The sequence below is a fragment of the Alexandromys fortis genome, unplaced genomic scaffold (genome assembly GCF_014885135.2).
Source record: "Alexandromys fortis isolate MF-2015 unplaced genomic scaffold, M_Fortis_MF-2015_v1.1 scaffold_433, whole genome shotgun sequence".
In the NCBI taxonomy this organism is placed as follows: domain Eukaryota; kingdom Metazoa; phylum Chordata; class Mammalia; order Rodentia; family Cricetidae; genus Alexandromys; species Alexandromys fortis.
This window is the reverse complement of record NW_026068300.1, coordinates 19,738-28,521: the sequence shown is the minus strand read 5'-3', so window position 1 is coordinate 28,521 and position 8,784 is coordinate 19,738. Positions and strand designations below refer to the sequence as shown.

General features: G+C 38.9%; 1 non-coding gene across 1 annotated transcript; it reads left to right on the top strand.

Moving 5' to 3' along the window:
- Positions 1 to 8,439: 8,439 nt before the first annotated feature.
- Positions 8,440 to 8,546, top strand: LOC126495006 (U6 spliceosomal RNA). Its single transcript, XR_007590099.1, has one exon. It is a non-coding gene; the product is annotated as a U6 spliceosomal RNA (small nuclear RNA).
- Positions 8,547 to 8,784: the final 238 nt, after the last annotated feature.

Below are 8,784 nucleotides of genomic sequence, written 5' to 3'. Positions count from 1 at the left end.
GAAAGTGGGGAATAGCCTTGATCTCATTGGCATGGGGAAGATGGCTGTATATATGAGCAGAACATGGATAGCACAGGCACTAAAACCAAGAATTAATAAATTGTATCTCAAGAAACTGATTAGCTCCTATATGGCAAAGGACACCATCATTCAGAAAGGAGACAGAGTACAGTATGGGAAAAGATTTTAACCAACCCCTCATTGGACAGAGGGGCTGTCTTAGGATTTCTATTGCTGTGAAGAAATACTATGACCATGGCAGCTCTTATAAAGGAAAATATTTAATCCAAGTGGTGACTTTCATTACAGAGGTTTAATACATTATGGTGAGAAACATGGTGTTGTCTGCATCGATCAGTGACAACAGGAAGTGAACTGTGACCCTATGAGTACTTGGAACATAGTAGACCTCAAATTCCATACCCACAATGACACACTTCCTCCAAGAAGGCTAAACCTAATCCAATAAAGCCATACCTCCTAATAGTGCTGTTCTTTTTCTGGGCCATCTTTCAAACCATTACAAAGGCTAATACTCATAATATTGCTGCCATGAAGACCAGTCTTTAGCAGCTCAGGGGCTGAGGGGGATCCACAGAGTTGGCAAACTAATTTCTCAACTTGTCTTTTTTATACGAGGGAGTAAAACTTAGCTTTCTAGTGGCATTGACAAAGCAAAACACACACGCACACACACACACACACACACACACACATCAACATTTCAGAATCTCACCTAGGGTGGCATGCCTTCAGCCAGTCAGAGAAACAGAAGAGGAGATGCAAAGTAGGCAAACTCCTGAATAGACACACAAGGACTTTTCTGAAGGACAAAGCTTAGTTCTTTTTATTATTTTTGTTGCTTGTTCTCCTATATTCTTTTTTTAATATTTATTTATTATGTATACAATATTCTGTCTGTGTGCCTGCAGGCCAGAAGAGGGCACAGACCTCATTACAGATGGTTGTGAGCCACCATGTGGTTGCTGGGAATTGAACTCAGGACCTTTGGAAGAGCAGGCATTGCTCTTAACCGCTGAGCCATCTCTCCAGCCCCTCTTATATTATGTTTCCCTCCTGTCTATCTTGACCTTCCTTCAATGTTTCCTTCTACATCTTTCCTGTTGTTTTCTGTCTCTTGTGTCTATATTTTTTCTTGCACCTTATATACTCCAACAAAAATTTTCAAGTAATATAAAAATTACATGTAGTTACCTTCTACTTTTCAAGTGAATGACTACAAATAAAAAACAGCATGTTTTCCACACTGATTACATGACTAAATATATATTACAGATGAAAAATCACTTGTCCCAAGAACCCACATACATTTATACCCAAGCAACTTGTTAGAGATTAACAACGTGTAGACAAGCAAACTCTTCTCAGTCAGTTCTTTTACTGACAGGTCATATTGTGGTTCCAAGGAAAGGATCAATCACTTCATTATTTACCTTAAAAGGTAATTTTATAAAAAGTCTTGCCGAGTGGTGGTGGTGCACGCCTTTAATCCTAGCACTCGGGAGGCAGGTGCAGGCAGATCTCAGTTCTAGGCCAGCCTGTTTACAAGAGCTAGTTCCAGGACAGGCTCCAAAAGCTACAGAGAAACCATGTCTCGAAAAAAAAAAAGTCTTAAGAGAATCATAAATCTAAGGCTTTGTGTTGGAAATCAATTATTCTATAAGTCCTCAGGGTGGATACCCACTCATCAACAGTTTATTTTTATTAAATCATAGCAGGAAACTGAGGATAGAAATAGGTAAAAGGAATTAATCATCACCAACACATCATAGTAAAAAAGTCATGGCAGCAGTAGTGGCCAGGCTACCATTGTTCCTGCTTCCTGACCTCAACAAGCCCTCGCTCAGCTATTAAAAGTAAAAAATGGTTTCCAAAGCAATTGGCAAAAACATCTTAACCTAACGTTAAGTCATTATTTAAAACTTTGTTTTATCTATGATGCATACCCAAACCTATGAACATGCTTTCCAACATTTAAATGAAAAGAACTTGAGTTAGCCTATCTTCTGGGACTAAATTGTTTCTCAGTTTATATAGTGTATCCATCTTGTCAAGAGAAACTCATAACTCCCAGTTGTGTGACACTTCCTTGTTCTTATTTTCTATCCTCTGAAACCCCTGCTTTATCAGAGGCAGTACAGCTTAAGAGGAAATCATCTTCATATAATCAATAGGTAAAAAAATGTTCAGTAGAATGGGATATTTCAATAAGATAATCACACTACATTAAAGGCAATGGTGATCTCCCCCCCACCATGCCAAATGCCAGAGAAAAATGGCAGCAGCAAATATGTAAAGACACAGAAATAACAAGAAACATTCTGGGGCCAAAACCCTAGGGGCCTCGCCTATCCGAGATTCACCCATCAGTGCTTTGCTACTGATGGGTCAACATCCCCAACTGCAGTTGGCATCAGCTGTTCCTCTGATCTGGCACCAGCAATATATAAATAATTCAAAAAATTAGACATCAAGAAAACAACCTAAGTTGGGCAGTGGTGGCATACACCTTTAATCCCAGAACTAGGGAGGCAGAGGTAGATGGATCTGATTTTGAGGCCAGCCTGGTCTACAGAGCAAGTTACAGGAGAGTCGGGGCTATTTACACAGAGAAAACCTGTCTCAAAAACACCTAATTTAAAACTGGGGTAGGGCTCTAACCAGAATTCTCAAAGAGGAAACTCAAATGGCTGAGAAACACTTTTTAAAATGTTCAATATCCTTAGCCATCTTGGAAATACAAACCAAAACTGCTTTGAGATTTCATGGTATCATGCAGGTACATATGGTGCTGGAGGAGCAGCTGAATGTCCTATATCTGTAGGCAACCAGAAGTTGACTGAGACACTAGTCAGTATTTTGAGCATAGGGGACCTCAAAGCCCACTACCACAGTGACATACTTCCTCCAACAAGGCTATATCCTCTACAACAAAACTACATCTCCTAATTGTACCATTTACTATGAGAATATGGGGGCTAATTGAAAGCAAACTACCACTCTCTACTCCCTGGTACCCATAAGCTTGCAACAATATCATAATTAAAAATGCTTTTTGTACAACTTCAAATGTCCCCATAGTCTTTCACAGTCTCAACAATATTTAAAAGCCCAAAGTTCAAAATATCTTCTAAGATTTATGTAATCTCTTAACATCAATCACCTGTAAAATTCAAATAAAGTAGATCCCATACTTCTAACATATATAAAATGCAGGGTAGGGAGCATAGCAAGGAAATACTGGACCAAACAAAGACCAAAAGTCAGCTGGGCAAACTCCAAACTGCATCTCTATGTCTGATGTCAGAACACTTTGCAATTCTCCAACTCCTTTCAGCCTTGTTGATTGCAACACACTTCTTTCTCTTGAACTGGTTCTACTCCCTATTAACAGCCCTTATTGACAGGTATTGTGATGGCCACATTTGAACTAAACTAAGACCACCCCTCTTATGCCCTCTCCATGACCCCAACTTCCTGAAACAGATTGAACTTCTCCCTGGGTATGACTGATGACAACTATTAACCACATGCCTTAACCATGCCTGATGCACTTTTTACGACCCTACCCTTCAACTGTGTACTTCCCTGCTCCCCATAGCCAGTCAGGTTAAATATCAACTACCCCAAGACCTTATGAGTAATGCCAAAGCTTGTGACTCCTACTTGTGGTTTTTCCCTCTATAAACACTACTCTAGAATACTCAGGACTGTACTGTCTCCTGAGTGCGGAGTCACTGCCCATGTTCAGATCTGCTTCAATAAATGCCCTGTTGTGTTTCCATTGGATTCTGGCTTCTGGTGATTGACTGGAGTCTCACAACATAACAAAACAGTATCCTACAACTCTGGCATCTCTTTAATTTCTTGGTTTCTCCAAGGCAATCCCTCACAGATTCACTCAATGGCCTCTCTAGGCCTCCATTCAGGGACACCCCTGACACATGCCTGGTCTCAGCAGCTTTATTTCGGCACAGGGGTAAATTCTATACCCTGTTTCTATCCATAACGCTAAGGCCAGGACCACATAGCCAAAGCTGCCAAGTTCTGCTGTCTATTGAGGCTGAAACATGACCCCAGTATTCAATAACTTTTTTTTTTTTACCAGCTTTCTGTCCTGTGCTGCCTAAGCTTGACTCTCCTGAAACTTGCTTTGCAGAATAGGTTGGCTTCAAACTCAGAGCTTCATCAGCCTCTTCCTTCTCAGTGCTGAGCTTAAAGATGTGCACACCACACCAAGCTCTCAGCTTTTTCTTTTAGTTACTTTTCACAAATTGGAAACTTACTTGGGTGGGATTTTGCCCTGAGGTCACTGCTGAGTTTATTCCATTTCTTAATCCATTTATCAACGTGAACACAGATTTTAGCTCCTTTCGACTTTCTGGTGCTCTTTTTCTCCTCAAAATTTATATTCTGTAATTTACTCTGCTTAGATTGCTCCTTTTCATTATGAATCTTCATTAGAGTTACTACTGATAACCACATAAGAGAGTCTATACTAGACTCTTTTGAGATTTCTTCTGCCAACAGAACTGATCCAAAACCCTTCACTTTAGCGTCAGGCCTACTCTTTGAAAAAAAGAAAGAGCAGCCACTTCTTGACCAAAGTATCACAAGACCAGTCTCTAGGCCACATAATAACAATCTCCTCTGAAACCTCTTGATCACTACAGTTCATCAAATCATGTCCAGTATCACTGTCTTCCATGCTCCTCCTTGAATGGCCCATTAGATACTGCTTAAAGTATTCTTTTGCTTTCCAAACCCAAAGTACCAAAGTCCAAACAAAAGCATGACCATGCCTACCACAGCAATACCCCAGTTTCTGGTGCCACTGAGTTAGGACTTTTATTCCTGTGAAGAGACACCATGACCAAATCAACCAATCAATAAGTGAAAAATATACCATTGAGATAGCACCTTACAGTTTCAGAGCTTCAGTCCATTGCCATTAAGGCAGGAGCATGGAAGCATAAAGGCAGATGTGGTGCTGAAGGAGTAGCTGAAAGTGCTACATCTTGCAAGCAATGGGAAGCCAACTTAGAAACTGAGCAGTAGTATCCTCATCAATGGAAACCTCAAAGACTGCCCGAACAGTGACACACTTTCCCCAAGAAGGTCATACCTACTCCAACAAAGCCACACTTCCCAATATTGCCATTCCCTATGAGATTATAGCGGCCAACTACATTCAAACTACCATATCCTTACATCATTCAGAATGGCTAAGGTCAGTAAACAAATGACAGTTCTTGCTCATGAGGATGTGGAATACTAATCCATTGCTGGTGGGAATATAAACTTGTACAGCCATTATGGAAATCAGTAGGGCAGTTCATAATAGAAACAGGAAATGATCTACCTCAGGGTTCAGATATACCACTCTTAGGCCTATAACCAAAGGGTGCTTTATTCTACCACAGAGTCCTTGCTGGTCCATGTTTATTGCTGCTTTATTCAATGTAGTCAGTAATTGAAACAACCTATATGCCTGTCAACAGATGAATGGATAAGGAAAAATATCAGACAATTAGATAGCAGAATATTATCTGCCATTATAAAAATAAAATCACAAAATTTATAGGTAAATGGGAGGAACTAGAAGTAACTCAGTGCAGTATCTCAGACCAGAAAGTCAAATTTATAGGTAAATGGGAGGAACTAGAAGTAACTCAGTGCAGTATCTCAGACCAGAAAGTCAAATATTGTACTTATTTATTTATATGTAGATGTTATCAATTAAGTCATTGATAAGTGAGCTTTAAAAACAATGCGTATATAAAACAGTGATTAGGTAGAGATTAAGGTAATAAGAAGTGATGAACTTCCCTAGAAAGGGGAAATAGAATAGATAGTTATGGACAGATGAGGGGAGGGGACAGGAATGGGAGGATCAAACAGGAAGAGGGAGGGGGAGAATGACAAAGGGAATCGTGTGGGACAGCTAAAACTCAGAAACACTTGAGAGGTCATCTGAAAACCTAATGCAGTAGAAGCTTCCCATTATTTATACATATACATATATATATATATATAATGATGATATAAATGTAGTTGACAAATAATAGGGAAGACAGAGCCCCCAATTGACTTCTCTTATTACCAAATGAAGTTTACAGTACTCAAAATCGGTTACATCTAATCAAGATTTTTGACAAAAGGGGTAACATGGGAACCCCCAAGGAACCTAGGCTATTGCCATAACTTTTGGTGGCTTTTCACAAACTGACAGTAAGGCCTCATTGCTGAGAACAACAGGTATACAACTTGTTGAAATGGAGAAGTTGACTTAGTATCTACTTAGGGCCTTTGCTCATATGGACTAGTATTTATGGTACTAGAATGTCCTTTCCATACTGTCAAAGGAGGAACATAAATACCAAGCTAGCTATAAACCCTTCCTTCTATAAGAGTGACCTGCCTGTAAGGTTGGTGCAATAGTGGCACAAAGTATATGGGAGTAACAAACAAATATCCGATTGGGTTTAAAGGCCACTCAATGAAAGAGTTGGAAAAACACAATAGAAACCCTAAGTAAGACAGATGCATAGCACCTATATCTTTTGTTTCAAACTCCACAATGGCAAATCCCTTAGGATCCCCAGTAGACTTCTAACATGAAATATTTATATAAACTACCAGGCTCAATACTCAGGAGGCAGAGGCAGGCAGATCTCTGTGAGTTCAAGGCCAGCCTGAACTACAAAGCAAGTTCCAGTGCGGAAACACTCTTGAAACATCAAAATATAGAAGATAGATAGATAGATAGATAGATAGATAGATAGATAGATAGATAGATGATAGATGGATGATATATGGATAGATGCCACATTTGACAAGCCATGTGTAACATTTTTCATAAGTGCCATGAACACAGTTTAAGCATTTTAAAATTTCTACATTTCACCAAAAAATAAAAACTACAATTAAAAAAAAAACAGCCAAAAAAATAACCCAACCATTTTAGATCCTCACAATCCAGGTCTTGATGTCCTCAGACCTCTATAATTAACATTTACATATTCTATTAACATGTGATAAATAATTTGCTTTGAAGTACCTAAGTCACTTTCTTATTACAATTCAAGTTTCACAATCCTGATGTGAGATTCTCCTCTGTATGCTGTGATTGTCATTGATTAATAAAGAAACTGCTTTGGGCCTATAGCAGAGCAAAACAGAGCTAGGTGGGAAAAACTAAACTAAATGCTGAGAAAAAGAAGGCAGAGTCAGAAAAGGTCACAGAGCCTCTGCCAGAGACAGACATGCCAAAACTACCAGTAAGCCACAGCGACATTGCAATACACAGATTAATGAAGATGTGATGTGGGAAAGTCATTTGTCAATCTGTTTTGAGTTGATTTCATTGATTAATAAAGAAACTGCCTTGGCCCTTGATAGGACAGAAAATTAGGTAGGCGGAGTAAACAGAACAGAATGATGGGAGGAAGTGAGGCAATCGCCATGCCTCTCCTCTCTTAGCAGACACGATGAACCTCCAGCCCAAAATGGACATACACTAGAATCTTCCTGGTAAGCCACCACCTCTTGGAGCTACACAGATTATTAGATATGGGTTAAGCAAGATGTGAGAGTTAGGCAAGTAGAGGCTAGAGCTGATGGGCCAAGCAGTGTTTAAAAGAATACAATTTATGTGTTGTTATTTCGGGTGTAAAGCTAGCCATATGGAAGCCAGGTGGGACAAAAAGTAAGCCTGCTCGTCTCATCACTACAGAGAGGAGTTAGTTTAGGATATATGAGTTAGCCAGAAATACACTTAAGCTATTGGCCAAAGAGTATTGCAAATAATATAGTTTCTGTGTGATTATTTTGGGGCTGAGCAGCCAGGAAAAAAACAAACAAGCAGCCTTCTACAACAACATCCTTGGACATTTAAAACTTTCATTTATACATATTAATACACCTTTTTAGACCCTAAGACTTTTTTTAATCCTCACAACTTAAAGTTGAACTTTACATAATTTTTCTTCCTATTCATTTACCAGGAGACATAGGCAAATGATTTCTAACAGCAGTTGTCAGAGTGAATTTAATTAAGTAAGGTATATTTAAAAAAAATCTGTTTTGTGAGTTTATCAGTTTTCTGAGTTTGGTAGCCAGGCAAACTGTATCTAGATCTTGTAGCAGCTCTAGAAAAATAAGGCCTGTGGCCTGAATTTTACATACAAATAGGACAGAGAAGGAAGCTGAAATTTTGGGAAATGAATTGAGTACTTGTTGTCTATTAAAGCTACTTATTATCAAAATTGCATTATAATAAGACCTTTTATGAACTTAAGATGTTTTATATCCTTACAAATACTAAATATTTCCAAAAGATGTTTTAAAATATATATTTAGTATTGTTGTAATTTAAGTATAAAATTTTTATTTCTTTCTTAAAAAAAGAATAATATTGTGCTTGCTTCAGCAACACATACACTGAAATTGGAATAATACAGAGAAGATCACCATGGACCATGCACAGGGATGACAGGCAAATTCGTAAAGTAATACTAAGGTTTTTTTTTGCCTGTAAGGTCCGTGGAACCCTGCAACACAGTCTGCATCACTACTGAGCAGACCTAAGAGAGAGCAGACCAAGAAAAACTCCCAAGTACTTAAAGAGCCACAGCAAAGAATGGATCAAGATGCCAAGACTCTGCTGGCCTCATTTGAAGGAAGAGAAGGGTAGGCACCAGTGCAAGAATTCCCACAACATCCTGAAAAGCAACAATGATCTAGCAAACACGCAACAGGAAG